The sequence below is a fragment of the Vidua chalybeata genome, chromosome 11 (genome assembly GCF_026979565.1).
Source record: "Vidua chalybeata isolate OUT-0048 chromosome 11, bVidCha1 merged haplotype, whole genome shotgun sequence".
Classification (NCBI taxonomy): Eukaryota; Metazoa; Chordata; class Aves; order Passeriformes; family Viduidae; genus Vidua; species Vidua chalybeata.
Window position 1 is genome coordinate 21,569,130 of NC_071540.1, and position 19,305 is coordinate 21,588,434.

The 19,305-nt window shown below is 50.6% G+C and overlaps 2 long non-coding RNA genes across 2 annotated transcripts; both read left to right on the plus strand.

The window, feature by feature from the left end:
* Positions 1-2,755: 2,755 nt before the first annotated feature.
* Positions 2,756-4,272, plus strand: LOC128793838 (uncharacterized). Its single transcript, XR_008432902.1, has 4 exons — positions 2,756-2,846; positions 2,927-3,960; positions 4,042-4,069; positions 4,177-4,272. It is a non-coding gene; the product is annotated as an uncharacterized LOC128793838 (long non-coding RNA).
* A 2,148-nt stretch (positions 4,273-6,420) lies between these two features.
* Positions 6,421-7,677, plus strand: LOC128793839 (uncharacterized). Its single transcript, XR_008432903.1, has 3 exons — positions 6,421-7,265; positions 7,348-7,375; positions 7,483-7,677. It is a non-coding gene; the product is annotated as an uncharacterized LOC128793839 (long non-coding RNA).
* The last annotated feature ends 11,628 nt before the right edge of the window (positions 7,678-19,305 follow it).

Consider the following 19,305-nt stretch of genomic DNA (forward strand, 5'->3'; position numbering starts at 1 on the left):
TCTTACCTTTGGCTCGGGAGCCCGCACAGGCCTTGGAGTAGCATCCGGTCAGATGTCTTTTGCGGTCTTGTTCTGGGCTGTTCTCGACAGCTGTGATTTGTGACAATTGTGACGGCAAGGATGCGTTCTAGCAGATTAGGACTCGTAGCAATGCGGAGATCCGTAGAGCATTCTGACGCTAGGATTCTCGGGCATCCTTCTCTGCCTTGCTTGGAATAGGTCATTCAGTTAGCATCTTGTTCCTGCAGGGTTCTCTGCGCCTTAGAGGCTCGCCATCAGTCTCAGCTAGGTCATCTCAATCTGCAGTCTCTGGCTCCCTGAGGGCATTCTTCTCGCTCAGAGCTTTCTCCCCGTGTTGTGTCCCCTTGTTTGTCTTGTTCTGTGTCACGGGTGTCTGGGTATTTGGCCTGGAGCTGCTCTGCCCTGCTGCATAGCCTGGTGTAGGTCTAGAATGGGGCGTGTCCTGGGGCCTGGAAATTTGTAATGTGGGGTGTATTTGGACTCTAGATGGGATCTGTAGATTGATGAAGGCTATCTGGAGCTGTTAAGTTATCCTGCAGTGCTCTGACTTTTGTCCTAACGTTCTTTCAGACGCAGCCAGATGGAATCCGTGGCAGAGGGCCCCGTCCCGGGTGAGGGGGGTCCCCCGAGAAGGTCAGTCACCGTTTGTCTTTGCAGGGGGGGAGTATAAATGGTGCCTCTGTATTACAGCTATTTTCTTTGTTGTTATTTTTAGGAACTAAAGCCAGATACTAGCGGTCAAGGTAAGTGGGCAAGGTGAGCAGTGAGCGGTGGCAGGCAGCAGTAGTTCTTGCTCCGGTCTCAATTCCCGGTGCAGCTCTTAGGCTCCGTTCTTGTTTGCGTGCTCTAGGCGGTCCGCTCGTATTACGCCGAGACCCCCCTCAGCAACGGGGCCGCAGACACCCGCTTCGTCACTCTCGTGGGAATTTGGGAAGCAGCGCACGGGTCTGTGATGAAGCCTTGATCTTTGTCATTTGAAGGTGTCACCCGGGGAGCCTTCAGGAGCGGCCGAGGAGTTGCTGTAAGTCGGGGAGCTTGGGAGGAGGAGCCAGGGTCCACTCGAGTTTCAGCGATGCCACGTCACCTCGTCTCCTCTTCTCCCAGGCAGACCCTGCCGCGAGGGCATCGGCCTCCGGGCGCGGCCAGATGAGGCGGACGTTCTTAGGAGAATGGTGAGTAGCAGAATTGTTATTGGTTATTGGCCGCTGTGCAGCTAAGATCCTGCAGTGATGTTTGGTGTTCTTGATTGTAGCTGAGCAAGGGGCCACAGTCGGTGACTCTAGGAGACTGCCAGTGGGCGAGGCGGCCTTCCTCGGCACCGGACGTGGATTCTCGTCCCCGGACGTCCGAGAGATAAGTCGAGGGCCGGGACCCTGAGAGGGGATGGAAGCGAGGCGCTGGGAGGGCTTTTGGAGGCAGCTTTGGAGATGGGGGTGGCCCTTTAGGCCACATAAAGGAAAAGCCTCACAGTGCTGAAGTGCTCAGGGCAGAGCAGTGCCGGTGCACGGTGTGTCACTTGTCCGTCGTGCCTTCTGTGTCTTTTGCCTTAGTCCTTTGAGGGGCTTATCGGAAGCCCGGGCGTCCATCTTTGCATCTCTCATCTCTGTGTTCCTCGGCCCCGTGCCGATTCCTTCTTACCTTTGGCTCGGGAGCCCGCACAGGCCTTGGAGTAGCATCCGGTCAGATGTCTTTTGCGGTCTTGTTCTGGGCTGTTCTCGACAGCTGTGATTTGTGACAATTGTGACGGCAAGGATGCGATCTAGCAGATTAGGACTCGTAGCAATGCGGAGATCCGTAGAGCATTCTGACGCTAGGATTCTCGGGCATCCTTCTCTGCCTTGCTTGGAATAGGTCATTCAGTTAGCATCTTGTTCCTGCAGGGTTCTCTGCGCCTTAGAGGCTCGCCATCAGTCTCAGCTAGGTCATCTCAATCTGCAGTCTCTGGCTCCCTGAGGGCATTCTTCTCGCTCAGAGCTTTCTCCCCGTGTTGTGTCCCCTTGTTTGTCTTGTTCTGTGTCACGGGTGTCTGGGTATTTGGCCTGGAGCTGCTCTGCCCTGCTGCATAGCCTGGTGTAGGTCTAGAATGGGGCGTGTCCTGGGGCCTGGAAATTTGTAATGTGGGGTGTATTTGGACTCTAGATGGGATCTGTAGATTGATGAAGGCTATCTGGAGCTGTTAAGTTATCCTGCAGTGCTCTGACTTTTGTCCTAACGTTCTTTCAGACGCAGCCAGATGGAATCCGTGGCAGAGGGCCCCGTCCCGGGTGAGGGGGGTCCCCCGAGAAGGTCAGTCACCGTTTGTCTTTGCAGGGGGGGAGTATAAATGGTGCCTCTGTATTACAGCTATTTTCTTTGTTGTTATTTTTAGGAACTAAAGCCAGATACTAGCGGTCAAGGTAAGTGGGCAAGGTGAGCAGTGAGCGGTGGCAGGCAGCAGTAGTTCTTGCTCCGGTCTCAATTCCCGGTGCAGCTCTTAGGCTCCGTTCTTGTTTGCGTGCTCTAGGCGGTCCGCTCGTATTACGCCGAGACCCCCCTCAGCAACGGGGCCGCAGACACCCGCTTCGTCACTCTCGTGGGAATTTGGGAAGCAGCGCACGGATCTGTGATGAAGCCTTGATCTTTGACATTTGAAGGTGTCACCCGGGGAGCCTTCAGGAGCGGCCGAGGAGTTGCTGTAAGTCGGGGAGCTAGGGAGGAGGAGCCAGGGTCCACTCGAGTTTCAGCGATGCCACGTCACCTCGTCTCCTCTTCTCCCAGGCAGACCCTGCCGCGAGGGCATCGGCCTCCGGGCGCGGCCAGATGAGGCGGACGTTCTTAGGAGAATGGTGAGTAGCAGAATTGTTATTGGTTATTGGCCGCTGTGCAGCTAAGATCCTGCAGTGATGTTTGGTGTTCTTGATTGTAGCTGAGCAAGGGGCCACAGTCGGTGACTCTAGGAGACTGCCAGTGGGCGAGGCGGCCTTCCTCGGCACCGGACGTGGATTCTCGTCCCCGGACGTCCGAGAGATAAGTCGAGGGCCGGGGCCCTGAGAGGGGATGGAAGCGAGGCGCTGGGAGGGCTTTTGGAGGCAGCTTTGGAGATGGGGGTGGCCCTTTAGGCCACATAAAGGAAAAGCCTCACAGTGCTGAAGTGCTCAGGGCAGAGCAGTGCCGGTGCACGGTGTGTCACTTGTCCGTCGTGCCTTCTGTGTCTTTTGCCTTAGTCCTTTGAGGGGCTTATCGGAAGCCCGGGCGTCCATCTTTGCATCTCTCATCTCTGTGTTCCTCGGCCCCGTGCCGATTCCTTCTTACCTTTGGCTCGGGAGCCCGCACAGGCCTTGGAGTAGCATCCGGTCAGATGTCTTTTGCGGTCTTGTTCTGGGCTGTTCTCGACAGCTGTGATTTGTGACAATTGTGACGGCAAGGATGCGATCTAGCAGATTAGGACTCGTAGCAATGCGGAGATCCGTAGAGCATTCTGACGCTAGGATTCTCGGGCATCCTTCTCTGCCTTGCTTGGAATAGGTCATTCAGTTAGCATCTTGTTCCTGCAGGGTTCTCTGCGCCTTAGAGGCTCGCCATCAGTCTCAGCTAGGTCATCTCAATCTGCAGTCTCTGGCTCCCTGAGGGCATTCTTCTCGCTCAGAGCTTTCTCCCCGTGTTGTGTCCCCTTGTTTGTCTTGTTCTGTGTCACGGGTGTCTGGGTATTTGGCCTGGAGCTGCTCTGCCCTGCTGCATAGCCTGGTGTAGGTCTAGAATGGGGCGTGTCCTGGGGCCTGGAAATTTGTAATGTGGGGTGTATTTGGACTCTAGATGGGATCTGTAGATTGATGAAGGCTATCTGGAGCTGTTAAGTTATCCTGCAGTGCTCTGACTTTTGTCCTAACGTTCTTTCAGACGCAGCCAGATGGAATCCGTGGCAGAGGGCCCCGTCCCGGGTGAGGGGGGTCCCCCGAGAAGGTCAGTCACCGTTTGTCTTTGCAGGGGGGAGTATAAATGGTGCCTCTGTATTACAGCTATTTTCTTTGTTGTTATTTTTAGGAACTAAAGCCAGATACTAGCAGTCAAGGTAAGTGGGCAAGGTGAGCAGTGAGCGGTGGCAGGCAGCAGTAGTTCTTGCTCCGGTCTCAATTCCCGGTGCAGCTCTTAGGCTCCGTTCTTGTTTGCGTGCTCTAGGCGGTCCGCTCGTATTACGCCGAGACCCCCCTCAGCAACGGGGCCGCAGACACCCGCTTCGTCACTCTCGTGGGAATTTGGGAAGCAGCGCACGGATCTGTGATGAAGCCTTGATCTTTGACATTTGAAGGTGTCACCCGGGGAGCCTTCAGGAGCGGCCGAGGAGTTGCTGTAAGTCGGGGAGCTAGGGAGGAGGAGCCAGGGTCCACTCGAGTTTCAGCGATGCCACGTCACCTCGTCTCCTCTTCACCCAGGCAGACCCTGCCGCGAGGGCATCGGCCTCCGGGCGCGGCCAGATGAGGCGGACGTTCTTAGGAGAATGGTGAGTAGCAGAATTGTTATTGGTTATTGGCCGCTGTGCAGCTAAGATCCTGCAGTGATGTTTGGTGTTCTTGATTGTAGCTGAGCAAGGGGCCACAGTCGGTGACTCTAGGAGACTGCCAGTGGGCGAGGCGGCCTTCCTCGGCACCGGACGTGGATTCTCGTCCCCGGACGTCCGAGAGATAAGTCGAGGGCCGGGACCCTGAGAGGGGATGGAAGCGAGGCGCTGGGAGGGCTTTTGGAGGCAGCTTTGGAGATGGGGGTGGCCCTTTAGGCCACATAAAGGAAAAGCCTCACAGTGCTGAAGTGCTCAGGGCAGAGCAGTGCCGGTGCACGGTGTGTCACTTGTCCGTCGTGCCTTCTGTGTCTTTTGCCTTAGTCCTTTGAGGGGCTTATCGGAAGCCCGGGCGTCCATCTTTGCATCTCTCATCTCTGTGTTCCTCGGCCCCGTGCCGATTCCTTCTTACCTTTGGCTCGGGAGCCCGCACAGGCCTTGGAGTAGCATCCGGTCAGATGTCTTTTGAGGTCTTGTTCTGGGCTGTTCTCGACAGCTGTGATTTGTGACAATTGTGACGGCAAGGATGCGTTCTAGCAGATTAGGACTCGTAGCAATGCGGAGATCCGTAGAGCATTCTGACGCTAGGATTCTCGGGCATCCTTCTCTGCCTTGCTTGGAATAGGTCATTCAGTTAGCATCTTGTTCCTGCAGGGTTCTCTGCGCCTTAGAGGCTCGCCATCAGTCTCAGCTAGGTCATCTCATTCTGCAGTCTCTGGCTCCCTGAGGGCATTCTTCTCGCTCAGAGCTTTCTCCCCCTGTTGTGTCCCCTTGTTTGTCTTGTTCTGTGTCACGGGTGTCTGGGTATTTGGCCTGGAGCTGCTCTGCCCTGCTGCATAGCCTGGTGTAGGTCTAGAATGGGGCGTGTCCTGGGGCTTGGAAATTTGTAATGTGGGGTGTATTTGGACTCTAGATGGGATCTGTAGATTGATGAAGGCTATCTGGAGCTGTTAAGTTATCCTGCAGTGCTCTGACTTTTGTCCTAACGTTCTTTCAGACGCAGCCAGATGGAATCCGTGGCAGAGGGCCCCGTCCCAGGTGAGGGGGGTCCCCCGAGAAGGTCAGTCACCGTTTGTCTTTGCAGGGGGGGAGTATAAATGGTGCCTCTGTATTACAGCTATTTTCTTTGTTGTTATTTTTAGGAACTAAAGCCAGATACTAGCAGTCAAGGTAAGTGGGCAAGGTGAGCAGTGAGCGGTGGCAGGCAGCAGTTGTTCTTGCTCCGGTCTCAATTCCCGGTGCAGCTCTTAGGCTCCGTTCTTGTTTGCGTGCTCTAGGCGGTCCGCTCGTATTACGCCGAGACCCCCCTCAGCAACGGGGCCGCAGACACCCGCTTCGTCACTCTCGTGGGAATTTGGGAAGCAGCGCACGGGTCTGTGATGAAGCCTTGATCTTTGACATTTGAAGGTGTCACCCGGGGAGCCTTCAGGAGCGGCCGAGGAGTTGCTGTAAGTCGGGGAGCTTGGGAGGAGGAGCCAGGGTCCACTCGAGTTTCAGCGATGCCACGTCACCTCGTCTCCTCTTCTCCCAGGCAGACCCTGCCGCGAGGGCATCGGCCTCCGGGCGCGGCCAGATGAGGCGGACGTTCTTAGGAGAATGGTGAGTAGCAGAATTGTTATTGGTTATTGGCCGCTGTGCAGCTAAGATCCTGCAGTGATGTTTGGTGTTCTTGATTGTAGCTGAGCAAGGGGCCACAGTCGGTGACTCTAGGAGACTGCCAGTGGGCGAGGCGGCCTTCCTCGGCACCGGACGTGGATTCTCGTCCCCGGACGTCCGAGAGATAAGTCGAGGGCCGGGACCCTGAGAGGGGATGGAAGCGAGGCGCTGGGAGGGCTTTTGGAGGCAGCTTTGGAGATGGGGGTGGCCCTTTAGGCCACATAAAGGAAAAGCCTCACAGTGCTGAAGTGCTCAGGGCAGAGCAGTGCCGGTGCACGGTGTGTCACTTGTCCGTCGTGCCTTCTGTGTCTTTTGCCTTAGTCCTTTGAGGGGCTTATCGGAAGCCCGGGCGTCCATCTTTGCATCTCTCATCTCTGTGTTCCTCGGCCCCGTGCCGATTCCTTCTTACCTTTGGCTCGGGAGCCCGCACAGGCCTTGGAGTAGCATCCGGTCAGATGTCTTTTGCGGTCTTGTTCTGGGCTGTTCTCGACAGCTGTGATTTGTGACAATTGTGACGGCAAGGATGCGTTCTAGCAGATTAGGACTCGTAGCAATGCGGAGATCCGTAGAGCATTCTGACGCTAGGATTCTCGGGCATCCTTCTCTGCCTTGCTTGGAATAGGTCATTCACTTAGCATCTTGTTCCTGCAGGGTTCTCTGCGCCTTAGAGGCTCGCCATCAGTCTCAGCTAGGTCATCTCAATCTGCAGTCTCTGGCTCCCTGAGGGCATTCTTCTCGCTCAGAGCTTTCTCCCCGTGTTGTGTCCCCTTGTTTGTCTTGTTCTGTGTCACGGGTGTCTGGGTATTTGGCCTGGAGCTGCTCTGCCCTGCTGCATAGCCTGGTGTAGGTCTAGAATGGGGCGTGTCCTGGGGCCTGGAAATTTGTAATGTGGGGTGTATTTGGACTCTAGATGGGATCTGTAGATTGATGAAGGCTATCTGGAGCTGTTAAGTTATCCTGCAGTGCTCTGACTTTTGTCCTAACGTTCTTTCAGACGCAGCCAGATGGAATCCGTGGCAGAGGGCCCCGTCCCGGGTGAGGGGGGTCCCCCGAGAAGGTCAGTCACCGTTTGTCTTTGCAGGGGGGGAGTATAAATGGTGCCTCTGTATTACAGCTATTTTCTTTGTTGTTATTTTTAGGAACTAAAGCCAGATACTAGCAGTCAAGGTAAGTGGGCAAGGTGAGCAGTGAGCGGTGGCAGGCAGCAGTAGTTCTTGCTCCGGTCTCAATTCCCGGTGCAGCTCTTAGGCTCCGTTCTTGTTTGCGTGCTCTAGGCGGTCCGCTCGTATTACGCCGAGACCCCCCTCAGCAACGGGGCCGCAGACACCCGCTTCGTCACTCTCGTGGGAATTTGGGAAGCAGCGCACGGGTCTGTGATGAAGCCTTGATCTTTGACATTTGAAGGTGTCACCCGGGGAGCCTTCAGGAGCGGCCGAGGAGTTGCTGTAAGTCGGGGAGCTAGGGAGGAGGAGCCAGGGTCCACTCGAGTTTCAGCGATGCCACGTCACCTCGTCTCCTCTTCACCCAGGCAGACCCTGCCGCGAGGGCATCGGCCTCCGGGCGCGGCCAGATGAGGCGGACGTTCTTAGGAGAATGGTGAGTAGCAGAATTGTTATTGGTTATTGGCCGCTGTGCAGCTAAGATCCTGCAGTGATGTTTGGTGTTCTTGATTGTAGCTGAGCAAGGGGCCACAGTCGGTGACTCTAGGAGACTGCCAGTGGGCGAGGCGGCCTTCCTCGGCACCGGACGTGGATTCTCGTCCCCGGACGTCCGAGAGATAAGTCGAGGGCCGGGGCCCTGAGAGGGGATGGAAGCGAGGCGCTGGGAGGGCTTTTGGAGGCAGCTTTGGAGATGGGGGTGGCCCTTTAGGCCACATAAAGGAAAAGCCTCACAGTGCTGAAGTGCTCAGGGCAGAGCAGTGCCGGTGCACGGTGTGTCACTTGTCCGTCGTGCCTTCTGTGTCTTTTGCCTTAGTCCTTTGAGGGGCTTATCGGAAGCCCGGGCGTCCATCTTTGCATCTCTCATCTCTGTGTTCCTCGGCCCCGTGCCGATTCCTTCTTACCTTTGGCTCGGGAGCCCGCACAGGCCTTGGAGTAGCATCCGGTCAGATGTCTTTTGAGGTCTTGTTCTGGGCTGTTCTCGACAGCTGTGATTTGTGACAATTGTGACGGCAAGGATGCGTTCTAGCAGATTAGGACTCGTAGCAATGCGGAGATCCGTAGAGCATTCTGACGCTAGGATTCTCGGGCATCCTTCTCTGCCTTGCTTGGAATAGGTCATTCACTTAGCATCTTGTTCCTGCAGGGTTCTCTGCGCCTTAGAGGCTCGCCATCAGTCTCAGCTAGGTCATCTCATTCTGCAGTCTCTGGCTCCCTGAGGGCATTCTTCTCGCTCAGAGCTTTCTCCCCCTGTTGTGTCCCCTTGTTTGTCTTGTTCTGTGTCACGGGTGTCTGGGTATTTGGCCTGGAGCTGCTCTGCCCTGCTGCATAGCCTGGTGTAGGTCTAGAATGGGGCGTGTCCTGGGGCCTGGAAATTTGTAATGTGGGGTGTATTTGGACTCTAGATGGGATCTGTAGATTGATGAAGGCTATCTGGAGCTGTTAAGTTATCCTGCAGTGCTCTGACTTTTGTCCTAACGTTCTTTCAGATGCAGCCAGATGGAATCCGTGGCAGAGGGCCCCGTCCCGGGTGAGGGGGTCCCCCGAGAAGGTCAGTCACCGTTTGTCTTTGCAGGGGGGAGTATAAATGGTGCCTCTGTATTACAGCTATTTTCTTTGTTGTTATTTTTAGGAACTAAAGCCAGATACTAGCGGTCAAGGTAAGTGGGCAAGGTGAGCAGTGAGCGGTGGCAGGCAGCAGTTGTTCTTGCTCCGGTCTCAATTCCCGGTGCAGCTCTTAGGCTCCGTTCTTGTTTGCGTGCTCTAGGCGGTCCGCTTCTGTTACGAGACCACATCCGCAAGTGGCCAATGGACCCCGGTTTTCTCTTCTGTGGGAATTGATATTTTGAATTAAATTTTTGTTGGAATGTGTGGGTATTTTGTGTTGTTTTTGATATATTATTGTTTTAAATTATAGGTGTGATATTTTGAGGTAACTTCTTTGTGGTTTCAGGGTTTTTTTTATTTGTTTGTTTATTTTTTTGTATGTAATTATTTTTCATGAATTTATTTTTAATGTCTTGTAATTTGTAGTATTGTAATTTAATTGTCATTTGGGATAAGAGTGTATAAATGTTATTTTATGTTTGTTATGTGGAGGAATTTTTGTATTTACTGTTTGAATTCTGTGAGGGATAAGGTTAGATGTGAAGAGGTATACTTAACAAGGCATTTAGAAAATAGATTTTTAGGATTGGTGACCAATAAACATGGTGTGTTTGTATGGGTGGTTTTAGTTAGTGTTACTTGTATGTTTTGTTTTGGTTGTGGAATTCTTTATCTTGGGTTGTTTTGGTTTTGTTTTTTTTTAAGCATTTTACATAAGGGTTGACATAATGAGTAGGACTCTTGTGTGGTCTATTTTTCGTGGAAACATAAGTATATTTCAGGTTATGAAATTTACGGGACTACTTTCTTGACTACTTACCAAATCCTTTTTAGGAGAAGTTTTTTTAGACTCTGATTTTGAAATCAATGAAGAAGAATGAGAAAACGCAGGACGTAGATAAGTTTTTTTCTTCTAGGACAAAAAGGGTTTAACATAGAAACTGCTTGGTCTAATCTTACGCAGGGGGTTTCCGTGCGACGGTCGGGCCGGCCGCGGGGTTCGGCATCAGGAGAGCCCCGAGCTGTGCGCGCTGAACGGGAGGCGGCGCCGCCCCCAGGGAATGGAACGGATCCAAGCTGAGCCGGACCGAGCCGAGTTGATCCGAACGCAGCGAGCGGAGCCGAGTTTCGCTGAGCCGCGCTCCGCCGAGCGCAGCATCCCGAGCAGGGCGGGCCGCCGGGGCGGGCTCGGGTGGAGTCGGGGCTCTCTGAGGCTCCCTCTCATGTTCCTCTCTCTCCCGCTCCTTCCTCCTCCCCGTATTCCTGTTCTTTCTCTCTTTCCCCCATTTCCCGCTCTCCCCAAAGCCGGCACCTTTCCCTCCCTTTTCGGCCTCCCCTTCCCCCCCCCCCCCCCCCACTACCCTTCCTTCCTCCTCCCCGTATTCCTGTTCTTTGTCCGCGGACCCTCCCCTCCTCTCCCTCCCAAACCCGACCCCCACTGCCCTGTCCCTATCCCGCTCCTCCGTTCTATTCCCCTTCTCTCCCTCCTTTGTGCACCGTCCCTCTTTCCCGCTCCCGGCCTTTCCCTTGCCCTCCCGCTTTCCTCCACAGCCCGACCTCCCTCCCTCCCTACCCTTTCTCATGCCCTGCTAGCCCTCTTCTCTTCCCGTCGCCCCGTTCCTTCTTTCCCCGCAGCCGCGGGGCCGGGGGTGCCGGAGAATAAAGCCCAGAGGGCCGGAGCCCGGCGCCCCTGCGCCCTTGCGGGAGTCCCCGCACGGGGCCGGAGGCTCTCGGCGGATCCCCCCGTGCCGGTCAAACCCCGCCCGGCCCCGCCGGACCTGCGGCTTTGCCGGCATCGCGCTGAGAGCGGCCCCCGCTCTGTGCCGTGCCGTCCGTGCCGCGTCCCCGCCGTCTCTGCCGCTCCCTCTCTCTGCCCCTCGCCCGTGACAGCGAGGATGGGCAGGAGCTTCAACCCTTCTGGGGGCTGCCCCCCTTTCTCGTTGCGGCAGAGTCCCTTTCGGGGGGAATGTACATGTGGAAAGGGATGGAAGCAAGTGCTGGGCTGCTGTCCAGGGCAGTTAGACTCGTTCTGTGCCTTCTTTGGGGGCCAGGAAAAGGGGGTGAAGACTCGGGGCTCTGATGTCATTTGGGGCACCCTAAGGTCCCTAGGAGGGGGAGGCATACTGCGGTGGAGGAGCAGGTGGGTGGCGAATGAGGGGGGGTCCTGCCGGGTGCCGTCCCCCAGAGGGACCCAAAGCTGCCCCAAAATGCACAGGGAGGGGGGTGTGTAGAATACTAAATTCTGGCAAGTGTTTCGTTTTTATAGGTATTGCTAAAGAATAGGAATTTATTGCTAAATTCATTTGGAAAGAAACCCAGAGCAGCCCCAGGTGTGAGCTTTGAGGATGAGGACGGGGGCGGCTCCTACCGGAGGCTCTTTTAGGGAAAGGGTTTGCCTCAGGTTCCTTTTGCATGGAGCTGCTGGAGCAGAGGGGTTTATGGGGAGCTCCGGGGGCTGTCTCATGCAAGGACGGTGGGAGCTTCTGACAGGGTCTGGGGGAGCACCTGGATACGTGGAGCATTGCTCAAGGGAGGTACCAAGGGACAAACCTTTGGGCCGGGAAGTTGCAGCCAAACACGTAAGCCGGTGTGGATTTGTAGCGGGGACTTTTCTCCTTTCCCTTTTAAGTTTCATCTTGCAATCACTTTCTGCTGCCCCGGAGAAAAAAAAAAAAAAAAAGGGCTTTTGAGGACAAAAGAAATTCAAATTGAGAAGCGACTTCTCTTCCATTATTGTCTGTTTGAACTGGGAGGGATCCTCCTTCACTTGTGGTTTTGAGGGTACTGATTGAAGGAAAACCTGCCTTTTCCACGGTGTTAGGGGTATCACAGGGGTGACTGGGAATCCTCGTGTTGTATTTTAAATGGAAGGGGAAAAATATTGTTGTCGTATGATGGGTTTAATCTGAGGCTAGCCCCTCCATTTTCATCTGCCTAAGTTTTCAACTGAGGGGGCAGCCCTGTTGTCCGTCCTTGTAAAGGGTTTGGATTGAGGTAAAAATCCCCCTTTTACCATCACTTGAGGCAAACCCCTTTTCCTGCTATTATAGGGGATGAAATTGATGGGGAGAACTCATTTATTTGCCCTTGTTGAAGTGAGGTGAGCACCTGAGTGTGGCGTCAGTTTCGGGGTTTGAATTGAAGGAAGCTGCAGCTCTCGCAGCGTTTGAAGGGTTGATATCGGGGTGTGCCGCTGCATTTGAGGGTGCTTCTTCTGCCCCGGGCCCGGCACCAAAGGTTCCGGCGCGGGAGCTGCTGGCGTTGCCTGGGGAGCTGCCGAGGTGGAAGGGGACTTGGGCGCGGCCGGGCTGGCGCGGGACTGCCGGAGCCGCGCCGGAGCGAGGCGTGCGGAGCCGAGGGGAGCTTTGCCGGGCCGGCGGGCGGGAGAGGCGGCGCGGGCGCTGCGCCGGTGCCGGCCGCTCCGGGCGCGGGGCTCGGGCGCCGCCGGGGCCCCCTGGGCCCGGTGCCGGTCCCGCCGGACAGAGGGAGCGGGCGGGGGGCTCCCGGCGCGGCGCCGCCTCTGCCTGCCGCAGGAGCCGCTTTCCTGCCGGCAGCCGCGCTCCGCCCGGTGCTGGGAGCGCGGCTTTTCATTTTCCGAAGGTCCTTGGTGTAGCGGTTTGGAGGTGGTTCTTAGGCATTGATTGTATCGTTTTATTTTTTTTTTGTACTTGGCGTATGATAAGGAATACGGTCTACTTCTTGAGTGTTATGGTTCTTGGTTCATGTGTTGATGATAAGGGTTTTCTTTGAATTGAGTTTTGCTGTTGGATTTTTTTTTTTTTGATGGTGTATTATGTTTTTAAAGGACGTGTTTTTTAAGGTTCACAATGGTTTTTATGGGTCGTTGCATGAAGTAGAGGGTAAGTTTTTAATTCTCTTGTAATGGCTCTTATTAGCGTATATAGTGTTTGTTTTGGTGGGTTTGAGGTAGTGTCCTATAGTTAATTGGTGAGGTTTTTAAAATATTGTTAACTACATTACCGTTTATTATAGGGATTTTATTTCTTTGGTTTGTTTGATTGTACTGTATGTTTTATGGTTATGGATCCTTTGGGAGATATTGTTTATGGCTACATTTATCTTTTGGCATCATGTTTATTTCTAGGTGGTATTTTTGTTTTGATGGTTTGAGACATTATGGGTTCATTGAGTTAGGAATAATTTTTGTGTTGTTGTTAATGTAAGGGTTTTTTTTGTAATTTGATGTATTTGGTGGTTGTTTTTTATTAGTTTTATTTTGGGAACATGGGTATTTATATGGTGGATTTTTTAAGGTAGTTTTATTTTGGTAGTGATTTTTTATTTCTTGGTGGTTTAGATTTTTTTATATCGTTAATTAGGTTGGTGGTTTTTTTTTGTAAGTTTTATAGAGTATTGGTTGCTCTTTATGAGTTAGTGTAGAGACAGAGTTTTAGTAAGTTGGTTGGATTTATTTTTTTAGTGTTTGTTGTGATTTGCTCTGTGGGTTTCTATATGGTTGTTTTTTATTTCTGTTTCATTTTTGTGATGTGATAAGAATTGTTAGTGAAAAGAGTGTAGTGTGTTTTTTTGCTGGTAGTTGCTTCTATGGTGGAGTTTTTTAAATTAGCATTATTTGGTTTTGGGGTTTTTTGTTAGTTAGAGATTAGGTTTTTTTGTTAGTTAGAGATTAAAGTTTTTATTTTGGGGTTAATTTGTAATGATTTTTAAGGTTTTAGGGCAATTTAGAGTTTTGACAGGGGTGTACTGTATGATGAGAGTAATTTCTTTGTTTTATGTGGAGTTGATGACAGGGTAGAGGACATTTTTGCATAGAATATGTGTTCTAATCACGGTAGTTGGGATGGTATGAGGAGTTGTTTCTTAATTGGATGAACCAAGGTATTGAGCAAGCTGGTTGCTGTTGGAGACCACCCAAAAAGCACATTCCACCAATGATGGAATTGGCCTTTTTCCAATAATTTAAATACCTTCCGTATAGTCTCCATGTCATGGTGTATTGTAATCAGAGTTCTCTTTCCTTTATCTTGAATTTCTTTAAGAATTTCCTTTAATTCATGATGTTTCAAACATTGGGTAACCAAAGTTGTTCATCCCTATAGGCACAGGCAATATTTCTTTGACAGTAATTAAGTTTGCCTTTATATGTTGGTATGATACCCCAGGTACCTGACAGGAATAATCAATTTTGACAAAGTTCTAAATGCACAAGTTAAATTGAGTTTTTTTCACAGTGATCTCATCCACTATTATAGTGGGGCGTGCTATTCGAGGCAGACACAGCCTTGTCCTGTATACACAAGCAAGGCTGTCTGGTTAATGGGATGCATTTCAAAGTGATAAATACTTTGCTCTGTATCCAGAGCCTAAATTCAGAGCAGTTTGTTAAGCATTTGTAACAGTATTTAGGATTCTTGATGAGATTCATGAAATCCATCCTGGATGTACACACATTTATATCTTTAAACATTTTTTCCTCCTTATACAGTTGCATTTGTAATTTGTAGCGTTTGATCCAGAGACTTACAGGAGTCAAAATCATAGGCTTTCCCTTGGCACTTATATACCACTCACATTATATATAAGCGGTACCGTATTAGCTGCGGTTATAGCAATAATTATAAATGCCACAACTCTCTAAGCTACACCTACCTGATTATCTATTACAACTACAAGCTTTTCTATTCTTTGGGAGGATTATATCACTATGCTTATCATTTTACTCACACTCTATTTATTTCCTCGAGAAAGTTTTAATTTTAGTTTATAAAATAACTGGTATAACTTTCTCAAGTCCCTCAGGAGTTTCTTCACTTGGGAAATACGGATCCAGGCGTTTTGTTCCTTAATCTTGATTGCAGTAAAGGTGGTGAGGAGCATTTGGAATGGTCCCTCTTACTGCAGTTCCAGAGTCTTCTCTGCAACAGACTTAAGATATACATAATCCCCAGGCTGTACACTATGTACTGGTTCATAACAATTCTTTGGTCACCTCTTGTGCTTTGGTAGTTCTAGTAGGGAAAGCTTCTGGCCACCCTGAAAAGGTATCTGTTCACATCAATAGGTATCAATACCCCCCTCTCCTGGGCACTTCTGAAAAATTAATTTGCCATTGTTGTCCAGGTTCAAGTTTTGTTTTAGGAATATTTTTGGGAGTAGTTTGGAGGCAAAGGCTACATTGGCGAGTCACCCGAAACACTGTATTTTGCAAGTTTCTGGCTAGGATTCTCTTTTTCAAGTAATTATACAAGGCATCTATTCCCTAATGCGTTCTCTCACGTTCATCTTTCACTTATGACTATAGCACGTAAGAGGAGATCACCAGCTTTCCTTTCTCCGCATCTGTAACAGCCTACCGCTCTCGATTATAACTTCTACTTTTTCAGCAAGCCTTTTTTCTTTTTTACCGTATCTTGGCTTACTTTCAATAGAAATTTGTCCATCTGGGATTAAGGCTGCCTCAACTGTCTCAACAATTACCTCACCTTTAACTGCTTCTTTTGTCTCTCTGTCTGCCAGCTCATTCCCTTCTTCTAATTCAGAGCTCACTTTTTTGTGTGCCTCGATGTGCGCGACAGCTGGACTGCCTCCAACGGCTTTATTATCTCTTGTGCACGTTTAATGCTTTTTCTTTGCGAGTTCAACAGTTCTCTTTCCTTCCAGATGGCTCCACTCGCACGGACTACCCCAAACGTATACCTCGAGTCCATAAATATTGATTTTCTTTCCTTCTGCCAGCTCTAAAGCCCCGGTTAAGGCAATTATTTCAGCCTTCTGTGCCAAGGTGTCGGTCAGTAACGATCTAGACTCTATTACCTCTCGGCTCGTGCTAACCGCATACCCAGCATATCTTTTTCTGCTGATGACATAGCTACTTCCATCAGTAAACCAGGTCTCAGTGTCCTCGAGAGGGTTGTCCTTCAGATCCGGGCAACTGGAGTAGGTAGCTTTGATAGTCTCCAGGCCATCCTGGATCACCGGTTCTCCCATACTACCACTGAGGAAAGAAGCTGGGTTCACAATGTTAGTCACCACAATTTCTACATCATCTCGGTCCACCATTATGACTTGGTATTTCAAGAATTTCTGTGGAGAGAGCCAACGTCCCTTTTACTTCCAGCCTTTACTTCCAACATTGCAGACATCGCGCAGTACACCAGCAGAGTCATCTTCTGGCCCGGGGCGAAGCCGCGCGCTTCTAGGATGTTCGCCGCCACCGCCGCAAAGCTCCGAGGCGTCCCGGACATCCCTTAGCCGCCGCATCCAGCCGCTTAGAGAGGCAGGCGACCGCCCCGCGGCACGGGCCCAGATCTCGCGCTAACATTCCCAAAGCAATTCCCTGCTTTTCACGAGAAAACGGGAACGGTTTACTCACATCTGGAAGTCTTAGTGCTCGAGGTGACACGAGGGCCTTCCTTAGCTGGCCGAAGGGTCGTACCGATTCTGTCGTCCATCGGAGATCTCCGTTTCCTTCCCTGATCACAGCATACAGGGGTTTAACTAACAGTTTATAATTATACACTTGTTATAAATAGAGGCGAATAATTTGTTCAGCCTTTCTAGAGTCAATCAGAAATTTATTGATTACAGCGAGTGACGGCTAGCAAACGGCGCCGGGTGCAGCCGGGGAGTCCCCGCTCCGCCTACGGCTCACACACCGTTTTCCCTCTTCCCACAGTCTTTTTATACATTTTTTTTTCCCGGGGCCGTGGTATCTCTGGGTGTACTCTGCGCTTGCGCCTTCTGTTGCCAGGGGGTCGTCTTCTACCCTCCGGTGGTCATTTGACGAAGGCTCTTCTCTTCTTCCTTGGTGAAAGTCCACGGCCCTGTAATGGTCTTTTCCATATAAGGTTATATGTTATATGCACCTAAGTTCTAATTACACAACTAGCTTAAGTAATCAACATATTAGCTAGTTTCTGTCTGGCAGTTTTCTGTTATCTACACAAGGCTTCTCCTTTGGCTCTCTGTTATCTTACACAAGGCTTCTCCTTTGATTTTCTGTTATCTACACAAGGCTTCTCCTTTCTGTCTTGATGAACAGAGAGTCTTTTCTACCTTATTACAATCCCCCCTTTTCTTTTTCTTTATTTTGTTCATCAAACTTTTTTAGTTATTTTAACAGTGTTATAAAATGGGGGTTTAACATCAAAACAAAGCTAACCATGTTTTGTAATCTGGGGGTTAGGCACGCTCTCTCTACTAGCTTCTAAAGGGTGTTAAATCGAGAATCTTCGCTAGTGGGTATTATTGTCTGGTTATCACTCGTTGAATTTTCTATTCCTGAGTTACTTTGATTACTGATTATTTCAACATAATCTGGCTCTCTATCTTTGGCTATTACCAGGTTAGGGCCTACTGGCCGGGTATCTGGTGGGATAGGCTCTTTCTTACTGGGTTCTATGTACTGAAAACCCCACGTTCGTCTTACTGTCTATCTCGGATCTGACGGTTTAGTTACATTCATATACACAAATTGACAATTCCCCGGATTGACCATGCCGCTCGACCAGTCCTTCTGCGGAGCTTTACAGCCCTGGGGTCTTTAAGAAACAGTAAGCCATTGATCTCCTTCTACTGACCAATCCGATGCTATTGTTTCACAGCCCCAATACCCACAGAAGTATTCCCCAGGGTAATTGCAATATCCCTTTCCTGGATTTGATGCTGGACACATCGATGGGGGCCAATGCGCATAATGACGATGTAAAACTAGGAGATCTGGACAATAGCTGAGTTTGAATTTCCTTCCTATCTACTCGGGGTAATATCTATTTAAAGGGTCGATGTGAAAATTGAGAATATCTTCCTGGTAATAACATAATCAGAATTACAATAACGATAACTTGCCAAGGAGGACGGAGTCCAGGTTTTGTACTTAACTCATAATTTCCTACCATTTCCCTTTTAGCTTGTTGCCCTTTTTGTTTACCCAGGGTGGTTGAGTCGGTACCTTTTGGGGAGATTATCAATACCCAGTCGGTAATATTTGGAGTATCTCTGCATTATTCCACTTGGGATCAGGAAGAGCCTGGTTCTTTCCCCTCTGCCTCACCCGCCGACTCGGGTGCTTCGAGCCGCGGGGATTACCATCTTCTCGGCAGCAGCGGTACTCTCCAGCGCATCCATTACCTTTTCCCCTTCTAGCCTTATACCGCTCCCAGTTCTTATCCTTGACCGGGGATGAGTCACACGGGATTTCTTTCAGCTCTTTCCGACGACACCGGTTTACAATATGGGCAACAAGGCGGGGGCAGGTTCATTCAGGTGGAAAAAAATTCTCAGGGTTAACCCCTTTTCTGTAAACCTCCCACCACTCTTCTGATTTGAACCTTACCCACTTATTCTCCAATTCCCCTAACTCTAATATGATTCTTGTTAATCCTTGCTCTACTTGTAGAGCTTTGCTTGTAGCAGCTGGAGCAAATCCCAGTAGGTGGCTTTCCTTTGCGGCAACGGACTCACCACCGTTCTCGGCAAACAAAGCACACAAAAGGATAACAATCACAACGTATTTCTTTACACACTACTCCATAATCATCAGCCAAGGGGTAAGTGTATCTTTTCCGTTCCCCTTCTTGGTCTATCTGGATTACCCAGACTGAGTCCGACAGTTTTTCTTCGAGGTGACCTTCAGGTTTCCGGGTCGGCTCGTTACTCTCCAACGGTCAGCTGTAGTCCTTTTGTCTATCGGATCGTAACCTGCGTCTGTGGGTCACACTAGGGGAGCACAGTGAGGCTTCCTAACAGGGCAGGATGCATACGTATACTTTTATTCGTCCACATTACCTTAACTTTATTTTTCACTTACTCTCACGCACAACAAAACAATCACAACAACAAGGTACCTTTTATTTTTCAACACACTTTTTACACTTTTAGGTTTCCCTGGCCAGTCTCAGTGTTCTCGGATACCCCTCAATCCAGCTGTGTTGTTCCTAACTCCAGATCCTCTCCGATTTATCTTCAAACCGGCAAAATTTTTATTCAATTCTGGGTGCTCTCAAATATTAATATCTCAACCCAGCAAACTTAATTCTGGGTGCTCTCAGAATGTTAATCCCTCAACCCAGCAGGTTTGAATCAACCCTGGATGCTCTTGGAATATTAATCCCTCAACCCAGCAGGTCTGAAGCAACCCTGGATGCTCTTGGAATATTAATCCCTAAACCCAGCAGGTTTGAATCAACCCTGGATGCTCTTGGAATATTAATCCCTCAACCCAGCAGGTTTGAAGCAACCCTGGATGCTCTTGGAACATTAATCCCTCAATCCAGCAGGTTTAATCAACCCTGGATGCTCTTGGAACATTAATCCCTCAATCCAGCAGGTTTGAAGCAACCCTGGATGCTC